We start from the raw sequence: 19,932 nt of genomic DNA, 5'->3' as shown, positions 1-19,932 counted from the left end.
GTGTGTCCTTCAAATTGTCGTCTCTTGTCGTGAGGTTTTTTTTTTTGCTTCTTCCCGAGACTGATTTCGCTTTCCATTTCATTCATTCCATCGTTTTAGCATAACCCGCCCTTTCCTACAAATTTATGCTACACACAACACAGAAAAAATGAGCATACATTGCCATGTTGCCGGCAGATTGATGTGTGTGGCATTACCATTTATTATGCTGGTCCTCGACGCGTCGTTGGCAGGAGGACCACGACGATGATGATGATGCTGCTGCTGCCATTGTGTGTTTGTGTGCAAATTTGCTGTTTTGCAAGAAAGAATGGGGAAAAAAAACTGCAGCATAATTTTCATGGTCAAAGTAATTTAAAAAATTATGTGGCATTGCCTGCGTGGTTGTGTGTGTGATGTTGAAGGCAATCGAGCGACATAATAATAGCTATGCGAAACATATTTCAAGGCGCGCCACTTTGGGAGGCAAAAGAACGGGTTTGGTTTTGCTTGCCATCGTGCTGCAGCATTGTTTGCAAAGGATGTGTTGGCACCGATTTTTATGTTTAGGTTATTGGAGCACCGGCACATGACGAGCAACTCCAAGTTTTTCACTTTTTTTTTGTTGGTAATACACGGAAAGTTTTACATTTACACCTAATTGTAACAAGGTCCTGTGGCGCAATGGATAACGCGTCTGACTACGGATCAGAAGATTCCAGGTTCGACTCCTGGCAGGATCGAATTTTTTATCGGTTTACTTTTTGAGTGAAATAACGAAATAATGGTCTCTCTGGCTGAACTACAGAATTGATACTCAATTAAAAAATAATTGTCAGAAGTGGGATTCGAACCCACGCCTACAGAGTAGACTACGACCTGAACGTAGCGCCTTAGACCGCTCGGCCATCCTGACGTGTCAATCAAGAAAGTCAAATTGCAAGTTTTGCAATTTGTAATCTCGATTTGCTACTGTAATTAACAAACGGCAGAATTGGACATTAAGAAAAAAAAAACACATTGCAGCGGAGGGTTTAAAATCGACCTTCGAAAAGAGCAAAAAAAAAGTGCATCTGCAAACTGCAGCTTCGTTTGCGTCTGCTGCTTCCAAACTGCATCCACAGCAGCTTCCTTCATCCTTTCGACAGAGTCGTATTCTTCCCCCCGCAGTCGCCGTATCCTTCCTCGAACAAGTTATTCTTTGCTCCACCGTCGCTTGCTGTTGATCTTTAATCGTCTCCGACATCGACACAATCGGCCAACCCCAGCCACAGCACGGAAGACTTGCCGGGAAGAAGCTGCCTCAGCTGAACTCCTTCGTTCTCAAAAGTGGAGGGCCGCAAAGATCAGACGACAAAGAGCACACTTTCAATCTTTATTTACTGCGACGAGACGGCAAGTCGGTCGGACTATCCCGAGAAATCGACGTCGTCGTGCTATCTTGTCGCACCCGCCATTATGACGTTCCGAGAAAAACGCGTTTTAATGTTTGACCTTGAATATTCAAAAACGAGAGCACGCAATGTAAACAATAACAATACACGTTTTGTTTGGCTCACCATTCTGTGCATTGTCCCAAAGTTTGGTTGAAGTTGGTTGCTGGAGTTCCGAGTTATAATTACAAATGTTTACGGTAGTCTAGCTTGTACGTGCGACAAACGCATCCTGACTTTCCTGGCCTGAAATCCCTTTGGTCTTTTGTCGCACTTACATCAATTTTCATGGAGTGACAAGATAGCACGACAAGATTGAAACTACTTTCATAAGTAAAGTGACAAAAATGCACGGAGTTTTTTCGGTTTTTGTTGAATATTTCAGGATTGAAATCGAATTTTGGGGATCTGTGAAGGTCAAAAGGTGAGGCATTGTGAGCTGCACAAAATGGCGTTCTTAACTCAATTTGGCCCAAAATGCACGTACGACAAGTTAGCACGATGGCGACGAAATGTTCGCGACTTTGTTTCGGACTCACCGTACAGCAGAGCGGTTCCACGTCAAATCAGCAGGCCGAAACAATGTTAGAGGGCCAAAGACGAAGTTTGGACAAACAGTGCATTCTACTTAGTCTTAGAGGATTCATCAATTCGTCGCCGTCGTGCTAACTTGTCGTACGTGCATTTTGGGCCAAATTGAGTTGAGAACGCCATTTTATGCAGCTCACAATGCCTCACCTTTTGACCTTCACAGATCCCCAAAATTCGATTTCAATCCTGAGATATTCAACGAAATCCGTAATAACTCCGTGCATATTTGTCACTTTACAAATGGAAGTAGTTTCAATCTTGTAATTATAGCACGGGACTCCAGCAACTAACTTCAACCAAACTTCGAGACAATGCACATAATGGTCAGCCGAAACGTGTTTGTTATTGTTTACATTGTGTGCTTTAGTTTTTGTTTATTCATGGTCAAGCATTCAAACGCGTTTTTCTCGGAACGTCGAAATGGCGGGTGTGACAATAAAGCACGACGACTTTGAACTGACTGTATGATAATATTTTTTGATGTTTATATCCCTCGACTCTGACCGACATCGAGGGGGAAGAGATGGCAAAAAAATAAAAAAGTTAATTATAGGCCACGGTATCAATATTTAAATGGAAAAAGTATATTAAAATGCATTAAACACCTATCCAGTTGTTGTGCAATCATTATGATATTGTTATTATATTTTCATACTAGTTTCCCGAAATAAATATATCCCTCGCAAGTATTTGTACTTTTTTTTGCCATTTTTTTAAATATACATAAATAAAATAAAAGAATCTAATTTTAATTTGCTGAACTCAATTTAATGTTCTTATTCAACTTATCAGTTCGTCTGAAAATTTTACTTATTTAAGATAATATTAATTTCATAAGCATTTTCAACTGGGAATAGATAATATTTATTAGTTTTGCAACAAACTTTACGAAAGAATGAAATGGCATGAAAATTAACTACTATTATGCTGTTAAGTTTTTAAAGCGAAAAATGTTATAGGAACCATTTAAAAATATAGTACCTCTTTCCGCCAAAATCAAAAATGAGTTAATTTTTGCAATTTTGTTAACTATGACTAAATTGGATGAAAATTCAATTGTAATCATGAAATGTCTCAAAAAGGGTTGTACAAGAAGCATTAAATTAGTTTGTTTAAAAGTGTGAAATTTTAGTTCAAAGTTGAAAATTTATAGAGCCTCTACCAAGGGCGTAAAAAATTCAAAAATGAAAAAAAATGAAAAAAATATAGATACTGAGTCATTTATTCAAATGTGAATTATTAAATAATCATTTAAAATAAAACTTATAAAATAAATATAAAATTTGCCCAAAAAAAGCTAAATTATTTGATTTTTTTTATTTCAAGTGAAAGAGCAGATTTTTAAATTAAATATAATGCTTATCTTTTTATTCATGAGCACCAAACAGTAAGATATGTTCTGAAAAGAATTGGCCATGAATAACAAATTTTCTGCATGTTTTTTTTTCTTTTTTTTATTTTCAACTTAATCTGTCAATTCATTTATGATATTCTCTTAATCTGTTCACAGAGACATATTTTAAAGCAATTTTATGGTTTTGGAGCATGGATCCATTTCTTTAAAAGTGAAATTTTTTTCGATATTCTACACAAATTGAGAACAGCGAAATAACTTTACAAAATTTAAAAATGTTCTTGAATTTGTATGATTTTTTTAAAAGGCAGTTAAGGCAATAATTAATCCTCACACTGAATTTAACCTTTTATATTGCTATTCTATACAATCAGAACCAGGATCAGAACAATTTTCGATAAATTGTTGAATGTTGAAATTTTCCCGTTCCCCGGGCAGCTGTCCATTCAAAATTGATATAATATTTATAAATTTCATATTATGAAATTCAACAATCTGCTTCAAAATTCATAACTCGGTCAAAGATTTTTTGCCCATTCTTGAAATTTCTGGAAAGTTGGCATTTGATGTCCCCTAAAACATATCACGAAATTTAAAAAATGTGTTTCATTACAAATCAGGATTAAGTGACAAAAAGTGAAATTAAAAATCAGCATAAAAAAATTACCATACAATTTTTTTCAGTGTAGTCCTTATCCATACCTACAACTTTGCCCAAGGCACCAAATCGATCGAATAATTCCTTGAAAAGACAAAGATTTTCGAATTTTCATATATCATTTTTGTATGGACAGCTGCCAAATTTGTATGAAAAATTATATGGACAAACTAATGATGCAAAATGGCTTTTTTGGGCATACCGAAGGAACCAAAAAAGTTTCAGCCGGATTAAAAATTACAAAATAAGAGAATGACCGAAATCTCAGAGAATTGCTTGTAAACAAAATCATTTGTTTTTGAAGGTTAAAATTTAATAATATATTTCGGTCCATCCAATATTGATTCGCATCTAATTTTCTTCAAAAATCAACATGTGAATCAAATTCAAAACATTAATAAGTGTACATCAAATTTCAAATTTGAAATTTACTTTCTTCTCGTGAGTATCTACAAACAAAGTTGCAAGTTAAACGACTTCCATCTGCTTTCCAGCCACTGGATGACCCATCTGCTTCCTCTGCAACTCACCTTGCAACAATAAGTCCCAAGCAATCCCCGAAACCGCAGCATCCTACACCCTTGAAAGCCACGTGATAATCCACAGGCCGCGTGGCAGGTTTTTTTTTTGTTTGCTCCAACGCGCTAACCTTTGCACCATTCGACAACATAACCTCAAACAGTTCCAGACTTGCAGGGCCCGTCGTCGTCCTTCCCTGAATCCTTGCTTCCCCCTTCGAACTCAAACTTGTATGTTTGTGTATACACATGGTAAATGGGGTTCCTTGGGTTTTGAGTGTTGTGCCGCGTGAAAAGTAAATAAAAACTTCGTTCGAAGTCGTGGTCCGATACCTTGCAGGATAAGATCGACGGTGTAGGACGGACTACGGCTGTGGCTAAAAGTTCAATATTATTATTATTTATTATTATACGGCCCGCTTTGGTCAGCGCCGTCGTGGCCTTCTCGGGCCCTTTATTCCGAGTACGTAGACCTGGAACTCGAGAGCAGAACTGGTTTGCTGGCGCGCTAACCATGAAACCTCGTGGTCATCAGCTTCCTCAGGGTTCTTTCCGACTCAAGCAATCTTTAAACCCTTGAAAGTAAACGACAGATTCTTAACCGTGTGTTCTTTCGCCCTCTTCTTTTTTTTGCGGAACAACTCTTCAACCCATGTAAGCGGAGTCCCGTCTGATGGCGCGTTCGTTTGAGTGTAAGTAAGGCAGCATGGCAACAGGCATCCTCCCCGTCCAGCATCTCCAGGAAATCGTCCACTTTGTGTATCCTACCAGTTCACACTTTTGCTTTCGTAGCCCATTTATCAGCCGCTTTTGCCATGGCACGACTTCATCGTTCCATGTGAAACCTCCTCGGGTCTCCCGGCATTGACCCTGACCCTTTTTGGAGACCCGCACACCAAGGAACAACACGTCCCACGTTCTCCCCCCGCTTTCCCCACTCTGTAATTATAAGTCATTTTGCTGGAAATCGTTATGTACTGTGGGAGAAGTTGCTGCACAGCGGATGCATAATTTCTGCGCGTCCCTCCCTCAGCCCTTAACCCACGTGATTGTGAAATTCTGTTAAATGGCAGACCCACAGAACCACGAGGGTTTGAGGAGTTGAGGGCCTTGGTTCGATGGTATGGCTACTTCTTTATTATGCTGTTCTGAGATGTTCAGATTCGATCTTGAAGAGCATACAATTTTATGCTGCCGGGGCACAAAAGCTGTTTCGCCAGCATTGGATCGATGTTTTTCTTTAAAACTAGATCACATTTTATTTGTACTCCACTTCTCAATAAACTTTGATGCTTTGAATATTGGAAAATCACTTTTAATATAAGGCTTAATTTTCAATTCAATTGAGTATAGAAATCAGAAAACAATTGCGATTTCGTTTTTTTTTTCATTTTTTTTATTTTTTATTTTGAAATTTGGATTAAATTTTTCCCAAGTTTCCCAATGTTGAATAATTCATTTTTTATAATCAGTTTTTTTATACAAGTCACCATACAATTTTGCGGGATAGTCATACAAAATAGGAATGTAAATATTATTCAATCTTTATATTAAAAACGGATTTTATGACACCAATCTTTGAAAAAGTGGCATGTTACGATCAGGACCTTTTAGAAAAAAATGTTACTTGAAAAAAAAACTTTTTTATTTGGCTTTTTATGACAAAAAAGGTGAATTCCCAAAGAGAAAGGAATATAAAGGAATCTTTTGAGGTAATTGCTAGGATGGTTCCAAATCTGGTGGCGGAGTTATACATTTTTGATAGAGCGGTAACGTTTTGAACCAATTAAAGAAACGGTCTGATTTTTATTACATTCAATTTCAATGCAAAATGAAATTTAAATCGAAAATAACTTTTAAAAAAAAGTGCTCGGATCGGGCTCAAAAATTTTGTGGGAGTTCCCTGGCCGAAATAATTAGACCCGTATTTTTTTGTTTGGCCATTAGGGTGACCTACGCCGTGTTAGGGTGGTCTGAAAAATAACCATTTTCGTCGATTTTCGCAAAAACCACTTTTTTCGAAAAATCATAACTCCTCGCCATTTCAACCGATTTCAATTGTCTTATACGCAAATGAAAGGTGATAAGTTGGCCTTTCAAAGAAAAATAGTAAGAAGTTTCAAAAATCTAGCCTAACATATGAAAAGGGCGTATGCAACTTTAAAATGCCGTTTTGACGGTGTCTGGACCAAAGAGCCTATGTCTGGAAATAATTTTATCGGATTCCCCGGACATTTTTACATAACATACTAAAAAATGGGAGGAGTTCATTAACAGGATTCCGAGATATGATTTTTTGAAAATAAAATCCGTGTTTTCTGACGCGGCGCGCAAAAACCGGAAAATGACGAAATTGGCAAAAAATCAACTTTTTTCACAAAAACTGCGATAACTTAAAAATTTCAGCGATGACCTATGACCTGTCTGGGTACCAAAAGTTGCGTCTTTTAATTACAAAAATTTTGGTACCCAGACATCTATATATATTTTTTTTATAATTCGGGTCTGACGTTTAAAAACAAAAATATCAGTGGTTTTTGCTTTTTGGAATGCTAAAATTGATTTAAAAAAAAATAAAAAATTAAAAATATAGAAAAGAACACAAAAATGCACAAAACTTGCAATTTTAAGAAAATTCCGATCGATTCAGTAGTTTTTGATTTATCATTTTTTAAATAAGTGTCTAATTGAGTTGATTTGTGAAAAAAAACACATGTTTTTACAAGATTTAAACATTAAGAATAGCGCGGTCCACGGATTTATGAAAAAGACAAAAATGTTTATTTCGAGCGCCTCAACCGAAAATTTCAAGCAATATGGCCCAGAAGATAACCTGAATTTTGAGCTTGTTTGGTTAAGGTTTATTGCTTCCACCATTGACCTGAAGTTAGTGTGATACTTCTTAAATATAACTATGGAGATTTTCCCTTTTTTTTCTTCTTAGAGAAAGTTTCCCAAACTCCTATCATTTTTTCCTATTCTTATTTTATTTTTTTTTTTTTGAGTGTGGAAAAAAATATGACGAGCTCTTAATTATTTACCTGTATCTTTCCATGTTTTATATTGTATTGTTTTGTAAGATGTTCTTTTTTGAAGAAATAATCTTAAACAGGCTTTCACTTAAAAACAAATAATTTTGACAAAAAATAAGTAACAATTTTCCACTGGCATATTTGCATCACAAAATATTACACATTTTCATCTTTTGAAAGTGAATTAAATCCGGAATTTTTGGGGAAAGTAACTTTTTTATTTTAAGAAATCGGGAATATCTTCGTTTATATTGGACATATTCTGATAATATTGTTCGTTCGGCAAACTGTTCTCTACAATGTAATTGATTCGAAAATGTTTTAAAATATAATAGTGTATTATGGCATCGGATTGAAAATATAATTTTGGGATCCTATTGGGTAATAATTTTTTTTTTTACGAAATACTCTAAGATAAGCATTGTTTAACACTCAAACTTGTATCCGGCAATATTTTGCAGTATTTTTAGACAAATTGCACGAAGAAAAGATTTTTATTCGATCGTCTTGGTTTATTTGATTTTGGAATAATTTCAAAGAAAGCTAGAAATCTGGTAAATTTGGTTCGATAACTTATTATTGGAGGTCAAATATTGGCCAACTATGTAAACTAGAGTCTTCCAAGACATATTGATAAGAAATGTGGTGGATATGCACATGAATCCATCGGGTTTAAGCGGCTTTTCTGAAGAAATATCCTATAAAATCTTTAAAAAAAAATCATAAAAAATAGTTGCTCTGCACTTCAGACGAAAAATTTCGATGAACTTCGCTAAATGTCGGGAAAGAGCCCTTCTGTCATGGTGCCAAATATCAGACTTGCCGAATATTTCTCTACAAATTTTACTACCAAATCGTTAAATTGACCAACTTTAAGTCCAACTAAAAACATGCCACCACATTCTGCAAAACATACTGCATGAAAGTTTCGTTTCACAAACACGGATGTTGGTGTCACATGGCTCTGCTATGAAACCACCCCTTTTCCCCCGACCACCCCGGGAGCAACGGCAAATCATTTCAACACCCTCACGGAATGTTGTTTGTTTTTTAACGGTAACACGATCCACACTCTACACAAGCTATGCTGAAATACTTCCAACCATCAGCAGCAGGATCTGCATCGTGGCGGACCCCAAAAAAATACCTCACCGGGAGAGGCGAAACTCAAAAAAAATGGAAGCACAACGTTAAAAACAATAAAAACACACACACATCGGGGGATCGTCGTCGCATGGGCGGACGCGGGCACTTGAGGGTCTTCCCCCTGGCGGAGTTTTGCAAAGCGGACGAAAAAATGGTTCGCACTACTGTACCTCGGTGCACTCTTTTTTTTTTATTTTGGGTTTTCGGTACAAAGTGCACTGCAAACGGCAAATTGCACATGCCATCCTTTTTTTTGTGCGCTTGGAAATGGGCCGGAAAAGACAGATGCATTCTTGACCTTGAAATGTTCCTTTGGATGTGTGGAGTGCGTTCTCGCGAGAGATGGTCTGATTCAAGGTTGAGGTTACAGAAGGAACAAAAATGTGAACGAAATATGTATTTCTTTGGTGATTTTCATGAATTCACAGGACAAAAATGGTGCAGGAATTATCATGCTGTAGTTGTTACAAAACATGATTGATTTTCTATTAAAAAAACGCTGATTGATTTACCCGTGAGCAACTTTCTACAAAATCGGCCGATTTCGACCATATTTATTTTTTTTATTTTTTGATTGTGCTCAAACTTTGTGGAGGCTTTCCCTATGACCAAAGAAGCTATTTTGTGTCATTGGTTCACCCATACAAGTCTCCATACAATTTTGGCTGCTGTCCATACAAAAATGGTTCGTACATATTCAAACAGCTGTAACTTTTGAGTGAATTTTCTGATCAATTTGGTGTCTTCGGCAAAGTTGTAGGTATTGTTGAGGACTATTGAGAAAAAAATAGATACATGGAAAAAAATCGGATTTTTTTATAAATTTGTTTTCACAAAGCCTCAATTTCCCGTATTTTTTGATTTTCGAGATTTTTTGATATATTTTTGGGGACAAAAACCCGCAACTTTTGAGCCATAGAGAAACATGGTCAAAAAATCTGCCGCTGAGTTATACATTTTTGAAAAAAAATAGTGATTTTTGGAAAAAAAAATCGACATTTCATGCAAAAACAAATTTGACGTAATTTTTTAATGTAAAATTGTAATTCCAATCGAAAAGTACCTTACAAAATTTTTGATAAAGAGCTCTGTTTTCAAGATATAGCCACCGAAAGTTTGATTTTAGCTAAATATTTGAAGTTTTTCTATTTTTAAAAATAGTGACCATGAGTGACCATTTCTGAAAATATTTTTTTTTTTGAGAAGTTCAGAAAGTTTAATATAAAATTTTCTAAGAGGCATTGAAGACTGGACCTCCGGTTGCTGAGATACAGCCACTTCAAGTAAAAGAAACAATGTTTAGCCCTTTTAAAATGTTAGTCTTGATTTTAAAAAATTGGGGTTGTTTAGGTGAAACTTAGAAAATTAAATTTTCGTGTTTCTTTTACTTAAAGTGGCTGTATCTCAGCAACTGGAGGTCCAGTCTTCAATGGCTCTTAGACAATTTTATATCAAATTTTCTGAACTCTTAAAAAAAAATATTTTCTTTTAAATGGTCACTCATGGTCACTATTTTAAAAAATAGAAAAACTTCAAATATTTAGCTAAAATCAAACTTTCGGTGGCTATATCTTGAAAACAGAGCCCTTTATCAAAAAATCTGTAAGGTACTTTTCGATTGGAAATACAATTTTACATTAAAAAATTACGTCAAATTTGTTTTTGCATGAAATGTCGATTTTTCCAAAAATCACTATTTTTCAAAAATTTATAACTCAGCGGCAGATTTTTTGACCATGTTTCTCTATGGCTCAAAATTAGCTGGTTTTTGTCCCCTAAAACATATAAAAAAATCTCGAAAATCAAAAAATACGTATTATGGGAAATTGAGTTTTTGTGAAAAAAAAGTTCATAAAAAAATCTGCAATTTTTTTATCCGTGAACCTATTTTTTTCTCAATAGTCCTCAACAATACCAACAACTTTGATCAGAAAATCACTCAAAAGTTACAGCTGTTTGAATATTTACATACCATTTTTGTATGGACAGCAGCCAAAATTGTATAGACTTGTACGGGTGAACCGATGACACAAAATAGCTAATTTGGTCATAGAGGCCCCCACAAAGTTTAGGCCAAATAAAAAAATACAAATTAAATCCATTTCCGGTTTTGGTAGAGAATTGCCCCCGTGTGTAAACTTGACAGCGAACTGCAGCCCTCACCACCCTCACCTCACGTTTGATTCATGCTTTAAATCAGTTCGGATGAGAATCATTTCAAATAAGAATGAACAATTTGAAAGAATTTCAGGCATTTTTTTTTAAATTACGTACAGACCTAATAAATTGTTAAACAATTCAATTTTAAAAATTAAAAACTGACATACAAAACAATATTTATGTCAAATAACATCATAATTTCTATAAAATTTTAGTGCAATCAGCTCAAAACAGTTTAAAAAAATTAATGTACTGTTCGGATCTACATTGACTCAGAAGGGTCATTTTTTCATTTAAAACAAAATTTTTCATTTCGGAATTTCGCGTTTTTTTTAACTTTGCAGGATTATTTTTTAGAGTAAAACAATGTTCTACAAAGTTGTAGAACAGACATTAACAAAAATATTGGGGTTTCCTTATAAACATCACGAGTTATCGCGGTTTTACGAAAAAAAAAGTTTTGAGAAATTTACTTTTTGCGTTTCTCTTTGTTTCGTCGTCCGTTTCTCTCGCGGGCGACAATGAACGGTCATGATCGACGAGGACTAACTTTTTCAAAACTTTATTTCGTAAAATCGCGATAACTCGTAATGTTTATAAGCAAACCCCTTATGTGTAAATATCATTTTTTTCTAATTGTCTGTTCTACATCTTTGTAGAACATTATTACACTCTAAAAATGCAATTCAATTCAATTTGGTTTTATTGGTGAATAATCAAGATAATAATAAGTTCTTTTGAGGTACATTACAGAGTTTTGGAGTTCTTTTCAGCTGTGTGTTACATCATAATCCATTTTGGAACAATTATTGCTTGTAAATAAAGGTGTCACCAAGATTAAGAAAAATTAAGAAAAAAAACTTACTAAAATTACAAGGGAAAGGGGATAGAGATAGAGAAAGCTTAAAACTAGATCACAGTTTTTTATGATTAATAGATGTGCTTGATCATCAGCTCCCCAAGGGTCAGGATTTGCTCCGCCTTGTTACGGCAGGTCCGAAACCGCGTCATCATCTCCCCTGCGAGAGCAAAGAACTCTGGCAGGGTGAAGAGATCTTCCCCGGTAACTTCTTGCTGGGCCGCATTGCATACACTCTAAAAAATAACCCTGCAAAGCTGGAAAAAAACACGAAATTCCAAAAAGGAATAATTTTGTTCTAAATAAAAAAATGACCCTTCTGGGTCAATGTAGATTCGAAAAGTACATGAATTTTCCCTTAAAATTACATGTTCCAAATTTTGTTTACAGTAGAGTAACGGAAAATGGCAGAGTTTTTAAAGCTTTTTCAGTGTTTTTCTCGACGAAAAATACATTTTTTCGGAATTCTTAGTACGCTATCAAATCGGGCGTCTAATTCACGAGATATCAAAAAACGGACCTCGGAATCGTGATCAGGGACAAAAGTTACCCCTTAGGAAAAAGTTTCACCCAAATCGATGGGGTCGGGGCAACTTTTCCCGATTTCGTGTGAATTGGTAGAGAATTATTCAAATATAAAAATTTAAAGAAGCAAGACTGGATTTCAACATTTCAATACAAAAAGGCATGGAGTATACTACAGTACATACTGTTTACTAATCAAAGTTTTAACGAAAAAAATGCAAAATAACTACTGTTTGCAATACTGTTCTGAAAAATTCACAGAAATTCATTTTTTTAAATTAAATTAAACACAAATATGTTTAAAATTATTATAAATACAGCGGAATGCATTTTAAACTGTTTTGAGCTGATTGCACTTAAATTATATTGAAATTATGAAGTTATTTGACATAAATATTGTTTTGTATGTCAATTTTTCATTTTTTAAATTGAATTGTTTAACAATTTATTAGTTTTGTACGTAATTTAAAAAAATGCCTGAAATTCTTTCAAATTGTTCATTCTAATTTGAAATGATTCTCATTTGAAATGATTTAAAGCATGAATCAAACGTTTTAACATTCACTATACATTTGCTGAACTGATTTTTTTCGAAATTTATTGAATTCTTTATACACTTTAAATTAAGAAACTAAGTTTATCTGACTTAGGGACTATCTGTAAACCACTTGAACACTTTAGGAAGGGAAGGGGGTTGCAAAATTTGCTGAATACTCCTCAGCTGCCATGTAAACATATTGTGTGTTGGTATATTTCTGACTATAAATCCTTATCACAGGTATATTTAGAAGAAAAAAAGATTACTTGTTTTAAACTTAAAAAAGCTTGTATACGAAAAAAATCAATTCTTAAAATCGTGAATTAAATTCACGAATGCGAGAACCATGAAGGAATATATTCACGTTTATAGTGCAAATGCACCATACTCATGAATAAATTCCTATCTGGTTCTTACATTCGTGAACTTAATTCACGATTACGAGAATTGATTTTTTTCTGTGTATATTATTTATATTGTATATTTATATTCTCAAATGAATGTGGCCATTATATTGCTAAAACACTCTCTTTATATATTTTCCATTGCCAATTAATCGCCAAACAAAAATCAGAAATCAATGCGACCGATTGTTGTATTCATAGAATGAATTTATCTTCCTCTTTGCCAACACATGCACAAAAGCACAATAACGGTTGTTGTTATCGACATTTATCGACTCTTTCAATCACCGGATCAAACCGTTCATCGATACTCAATCAGTCAGCTCATTTCTCAATCAAACAATACCAAACGCACTTTATAAATCATTTCCATAGATTTTATTTTTCAATGAATTCAAATTGATGTATGTTTGCGTGTGTATGAGTGTCGGCGCCTCAATTGCACCCATTCATACATGTTTTTCTCCCCCGGAGATTGTGTCGGCTTTTCCACGTGGAAATCCGCAGGTCGGAACTTAATTGCACACGCTCTAGCAAATGCTTCCAGAAGAAAGGCGGGCAGAAGGTTGATGCCATTTCGCGGCAAAATTACCTCTCATAAACATAACGATTACATAATTAAGTAGAGCATTACAGCTAATTCTCGTGCATGTGTGTGAGTGTATGTGTGTGCCGGTATGTGCTCCCATGTGAGAATGTTTAATGGCACCTTTTTTTTCTTGTTGGTGTACATTTTAATTATGCGAAGAGGAGATTCTGGAAGGAAGTACTGGGAATTACGGGGTTTTTTTCTTGAGGTGTTCAAATAAGAACTTGTCGACTTCCATGAACTTGCCACTTGGCATGTTGGGGAAAAGTTCTCACGATTGAAGTCGGTCTTTAGAATTTTTCCTCTGAACGTTAATGAAAACTGTTAATTGACCTTCAGGAATGCCATTATGATTCTGATTTATGACTCTTCCTGTAATTTTAATACCAAAAAAAAAACTAAGAATTTCCGCCTTTTCTTCCAATTTTCAAAAAGCCAACCCATTTGTGATGCATCATTAAACCGATTGTTGCACATTAGCGTGTCCCAAAAAAACACGAAGTCGAGGAATTCAATGTGCTCAGTTCTCAAATGATAGAAAATCATGTTAGAAACAACTCTCTCATACATAAAAACTTTCGGAAAAATCGTTTACCACGTTCCCTGGGCATTTTTTTGAAAAAAGTCAGTTTTTTCGACAATTTCACAAAATCTGCTTAGAAAAAATGGAAAATTTTAAAATTTCAAATAGCCTATACCATTAAATGATGCTCTGTGGTCCAATAAACAAGTTAATGTATCGGTTTGGCCTTTTAAAACCTTGTTTTCACTTTCCCGGTAGCTTTTATGTCGAAAAATACGAGTTTTTGCTTTACTTTTTTTTCAATCTTTTCCCCTCGGTATTGAACACAAAAATTTCCTCATATGTGAGAATACATGCATCTTGTAGGAAATTTTCCGCCGAAGATTTTCGTCTAAGCAACTTTGAAGTTTCATCAACTCTGAGCTGAGATATTCCAGTTTTTGTGAATATTGAATATTTGAAAATGTTGATATTAATCATCATTGGCATACAATATTAAGGATAGTTTAAGCCTAATTTGAAGTGCGGCTGTATCGCATCTGTTTTTAAACATGATTGGTTCATCCTTCAATACTAAGGGCCACCTGGTTTTGTTTTCTCATGGCACAGTACGTGCTAAATCAATGAATTACTTTTAGCAAATAACTCATATTTAGAGCATTTTGCATTTAAACCAATCGATGCACGTTTGCTGTGTTTCCATGGGTCGTCCCATAGATGACGAAACACGAAAAGAAATTATCGTGTGTCAACTATGTGGGACATTCTCCGACACCTTCTGTGTCGGTTAATGGAAGACCCCTAAAAAGCTAGTTCAACCAAATATTACACTTAGAATGAATGGCCCTTAGCTTCTTCACCTCCTTTCCCCTTATAACTGCCAGCGCCCTGTCTGGATCTATCCACCATGTGACAAAAGGTTTGAAGAAAAACTGTTGTCGCGATCTTCAATTCTGTCTCTCCTCTTTCTGTCCTAGGTTAGCTTAATATTTCTCGCCGCAAATTGCCAATATAAGCAAATAATTATAATGGATACAAATAAACAAATAACAAATATAAGGTTCGATTGTACGCATTTCCGTGATCTGAACCACAACGTAACGTTTACACTCCCTTCTTATAACTCCTGTTGATAAATCCGATGTTCAGGTAAATTAAAAATAACACTAATATTTGGAATTTATTCTATAGGGATCCATCCATTAATCACGTAGACATTTTTTTTAAATCTCAGCTCCCTCCCCTTCTCGTGGTCAATTGTCCATAAAAAAAACTTTTTTGGATGGAGCGTGGACAATTGCCAACCCCGTACAATCGAACCATATATTGCGATGCCTCTGTGCTCTCTTGTACTAAGCTTACTGGTTTTCCTATCTAGATAGCACAGATGCATCGATTTGTTATTTGTTTATTTGTATCCATGGAAACACAGCAAACGTGCATCGATTGGTTTAAATGCAAAATGCTCTAAATATCAGTTATTTTCTAAAAGTAATTCATTGATTTAGCACGTAGTGTGCCATGAGAAAACAACACCAGGTGGCCCTTAGTATTGAAGGATGAACCAATCATGTTTAAAAACAGATGCGATACAGCCGCACTTCAAATTAGGCTTAAACTATCCTTAATATTGTATGCCAATGATGATTAATATCAACATTTTCAAATATTCAATATTCTTTCTTCACAAAAACTGGAATATCTCAGCTCAGAGTTGATGAAACTTCTAAGTTGCTTAGACGAAAATCTTCGGCGGAAAATTTCCTACAAGATGCATGTGTTCTCACATATGAGGAAATTTTTGTGTTCAATACCGAGGGAAAAGATTGAAAAAAAGTAAAGCAAAAACTCGTATTTTTCGACATAAAAGCTACCGGGAAAGTGAAAACAAGGTTTTAAAAGGCCAAACCGATACATTAACTTGTTTATTGGACCACAGAGCATCATTTAATGGTATAGGCTATTTGAAATTTTAAAATTTTCCATTTTTCTAAGCAGATTTTGTGAAATTGTCGAAAAAACTGACTTTTTTCAAAAAAATGCCCAGGGAACGTGGTAAACGATTTTTCCGAAAGTTTTCATGTATGAGAGAGTTGTTTCTAACATGATTTTCTATCATTTGAGAACTGAGCACATTGAATTCCTCGACTTCGTGTTTTTTTGGGCCACGCTATTGCACATGCACCAAGTGATGCGTGCAAAGTGCACTCTCTGCCGAGATGCACTCAAGATGTGCACACAGCACAAGAAACAAGAAAATCTGCGGTAGACAACAACGAGGACTTAGTCTGCAGAATGGAAGAAAGTCAAGGTCAACTTGCGGGGTCGATCCATTCAACTGCAGCCGGTTTTTTTTTTGTATCATGGAGTTCCTGAGAAGTCTGCCGGTGAAGAATCGTTTGCAGTAGAGTCGTTTCTTGGGAGAATTTATCCAGAATGGGAATTGCTTAATGTGATCATGGTTTTTATCTTGAAATTTTATTTGGTACCGTCAGTGGGGGTGAATATGGGTCAAAAACGATACACCTCTCGTAATTTCTTAATGACAAAAACAATTTAAATAACATCGAAAATCTTTCAACGTAGATTTCTTCTTAGATAGTTTACTACCATTTTCCCAAAACATGGTGGATTTTGATGAACACTACCTTAAATGTCAATAGTTTGAAAATTGACTCAATCTCACCCCTTAGAGGGGGTGACATTGGGTCAAATGAAACTAAAATTATGCTCAAATACAACGATATGGTAAAAACAAGTCATCCAACAGTGTTTCTTGTTCGTGGGAATCGTATTGACATGCTACAATGTTTGAAGTGGAGATTTTCAAACATTTAAGTAGTTTTCGAGCAATTTAAACAAAAATATTAGAAAAATAATTTTTCGACTGCGTGAAATTCGTGAAATTTGAGTTAGAAAGGATTTTCTTTTATTGTCACGTTCAAAATTGGTTAAGAAAATTGGTAGTTTATTGAAAAACAATATAAAATGAAGCATAAAAGTACTTTCTGTAATTTTCAAGTAATCGTTTCAATTAAAAAAAAATACGTTCCGTGAAATTTGATGTTATAAAATAAAGGTCCCCGTGAAATTTGCAATTTGCTTGCGTAAAAAATCACTTAGCCTTCATTCATTTTAGTAATTTACTAAAGGTGCGATTAGACTATGGCAAACAAACAAACGGTTTGACAGTTTGGCAGCTTGCCTGCATTTGTTTGCAGAAACGTCAGCCTGCAAACATTTGGCTTTGTTTGTCGCAACCAAGTTTGCGAGTTTGTCAAAATGTCAAACACAAAAAAGTACGAGTTTGTTTGCCATGGTTTATTAGCTCCTTTAGATATTTCCTATCTGTTACTAAAATGTCATTGGTCCACAAAAAACATTTTCAAATATATTCTTTTTTAAATTATTTTTTGGATCGATTTTATTTATTTTGCTTCAAGAACTATTAGAACATCAGTTTTTTTGTCTCTTGAAAAATATACACGCAACAAATGAGTTCGCGTAAACGTGAACAGAGTTCATGCCAACGGGAACCAGGAAGAAAACTGTTCAACTTTTGTGGTGCAAAATTCAAAATTGCACCATGGAATATGAACATTTTCCTTCCTGGTTCCCGTTGGCATGAACTCTGTTCACGTTTATGCGAACTCATTTTTTGAGTGTAAAAGTAAACTAAACCCGGTGGTTTGACACATCTTAGTTTGAACCCCGTTGGTTTGACTAAACTATGTTACGAACTGTCACTTTTGACATCGCACTCACGCACACTATCAAAACACACTTTGGTAGTGTGTGTGAATGCCGTGTAAAATGGGGACATCCGAGGTTTTAAAGTAATCAAATCATCTTATTTTAAATGTTAGGTATGATAGTTTGGTGCAATGTTTGAAAACAAAGATTAGCATTTAAAAAAAAGCAAACCATATACCTTTCTTTAGTAAGAAAGGCAAAAATGGAAATTTTCTAAAATCTGAACGTTAAATCCGAATGAGGTCAAATTTGTTTCAGAACCTCGATTATGGTCTAAATCAGCGATTCTCAACGGGGGTACCGAGCCTACTTGATTTACACGGTAGGGGGTACCAGCCTAGAAGAAGGTTGAGAATCGCTGGTCTAAATTATTATATGGAGAAAAAAAATAGATAAAATGCCAAAGGAATAGTTTTGGCATTTGGTGAAAGTTGGCTTTTACCTTTTTTAGGGGGTTTTCCCCCTCACAGTGAATTAGTCCTCAAGCTGTAAATCAAGAACCAAATTACCGACATGGATGAAAATTTGGGAGGATGTAGGGATCGAAATATGCAATTTTTTGGATAAATAAACGATTTCAATACTTCAATTTTCGACCGAATTTTCATTTGAAAATCGCCTGATCAGGTGAAAACACACTCCGAGTCCCCTTAAAAAATGGATAAATTCAAATTGGGTATGGAACTGGTTCAGGTTCAGCACATCCCCTTTCAAATGCGCCCAAGAGAGCTTAAATCCATAATATGGGTTCTGAGAAACCCCCTACCACAAAATTGAGCACTTTTTTACCACACACGGACGTCACGCGTGCTCTACAGTAAATTAAGCGCTAAAATTCGGATATTGGAGATAGACCAATTCTGTCATTGTCAAACGATCGGGCTTCGAAAATCGATCGTCCATGATTTTTTGCAGATTTTTCGAATGAAAATTTCTCGAGAAATGAAGCTTGATTTGGCGTCGGAGCCAAAAGCAAAACCTATACCTTTCTTTAGTAAGAAAGGCAAAAATGGGTTGATCTTTATACAATTTTTTTACCTGATTGTTTTTTTTTTTCTGTCAGTAAGAAGCCCTTAATTTCCTGTTTGTTATATTTTTTCAAAACATCAAAATCAAAATCTGTGTTGAACATTTACAAATGTTAGGGTTGCTTTTGAAGTTTTGGAAATATATTCATTCAAATTTTCACAAAAGTTTGAATTTATAACATTTAAAAAATATATATCAAAAATTTCCGAAATATTGTCATTTAAAAAAATGAAAACTGAATGGAAAATCCCTTTAAAAAATTAAAAAAATAAGGTCAAGTTTAGTGTAAGAATCAGACTAACAGTCGCCGAGATATCTCTGTTTACAAATGAAGGCTAATTGAAGAATTGTTCTAAAAACTATTGTCTCTCAATCAAATCTTTGTTTTTTTCTAAGCTCTATCGCAGCAGAGCGTTGAGTTCTGAAATTTAAATTGTACAAAATTTTCTCAGCGCTTCGAAAAGAAATGTTTTCATAAATGAACTAACATAATCCTTATAAATCAACAATAAAGAATTTATTTTAACCATAAATGAACCCTTAAACGAACACTTAAAACAAAACAAAAGTCATTCCAAATCACAGCCAAATCTTAACCAAAAACAAAATTGAATTAACAACTGTTTAAAACACTCGAAGAATTTAAGCACCGGTCACGTTTCGTCAAACATTTCCGTTCGCATTTCTCTTTCTGCCCAGACTTCCTTTCGTGCCAAAAATCTAAAAGAAAAACAACCAACTCTCCACAATCCACTCAACAAAAAAAAAAAAATTCTTCTAAAATAAACAATTTCGCCACCGCCGCCATCCGCTGCTCCACCAGATTGGTATCCCGATTCCG

General features: G+C 35.0%; 2 non-coding genes across 2 annotated transcripts; one reads left to right on the top strand and one right to left on the bottom strand.

Moving 5' to 3' along the window:
• The first annotated feature begins 649 nt into the window (after positions 1-649).
• Positions 650-722, top strand: Trnar-acg. Its single transcript has one exon. It is a non-coding gene; the product is annotated as a tRNA-Arg (tRNA).
• A 90-nt stretch (positions 723-812) lies between these two features.
• Positions 813-895, bottom strand: Trnal-cag. Its single transcript has one exon. It is a non-coding gene; the product is annotated as a tRNA-Leu (tRNA).
• Between the last annotated feature and the right edge of the window lie 19,037 nt (positions 896-19,932).

Source organism: Culex quinquefasciatus, chromosome 3 (assembly GCF_015732765.1).
Source record: "Culex quinquefasciatus strain JHB chromosome 3, VPISU_Cqui_1.0_pri_paternal, whole genome shotgun sequence".
NCBI lineage: Eukaryota > Metazoa > Arthropoda > Insecta > Diptera > Culicidae > Culex > Culex quinquefasciatus.
This window is presented reverse-complemented; position numbering and strand designations above follow the sequence as displayed.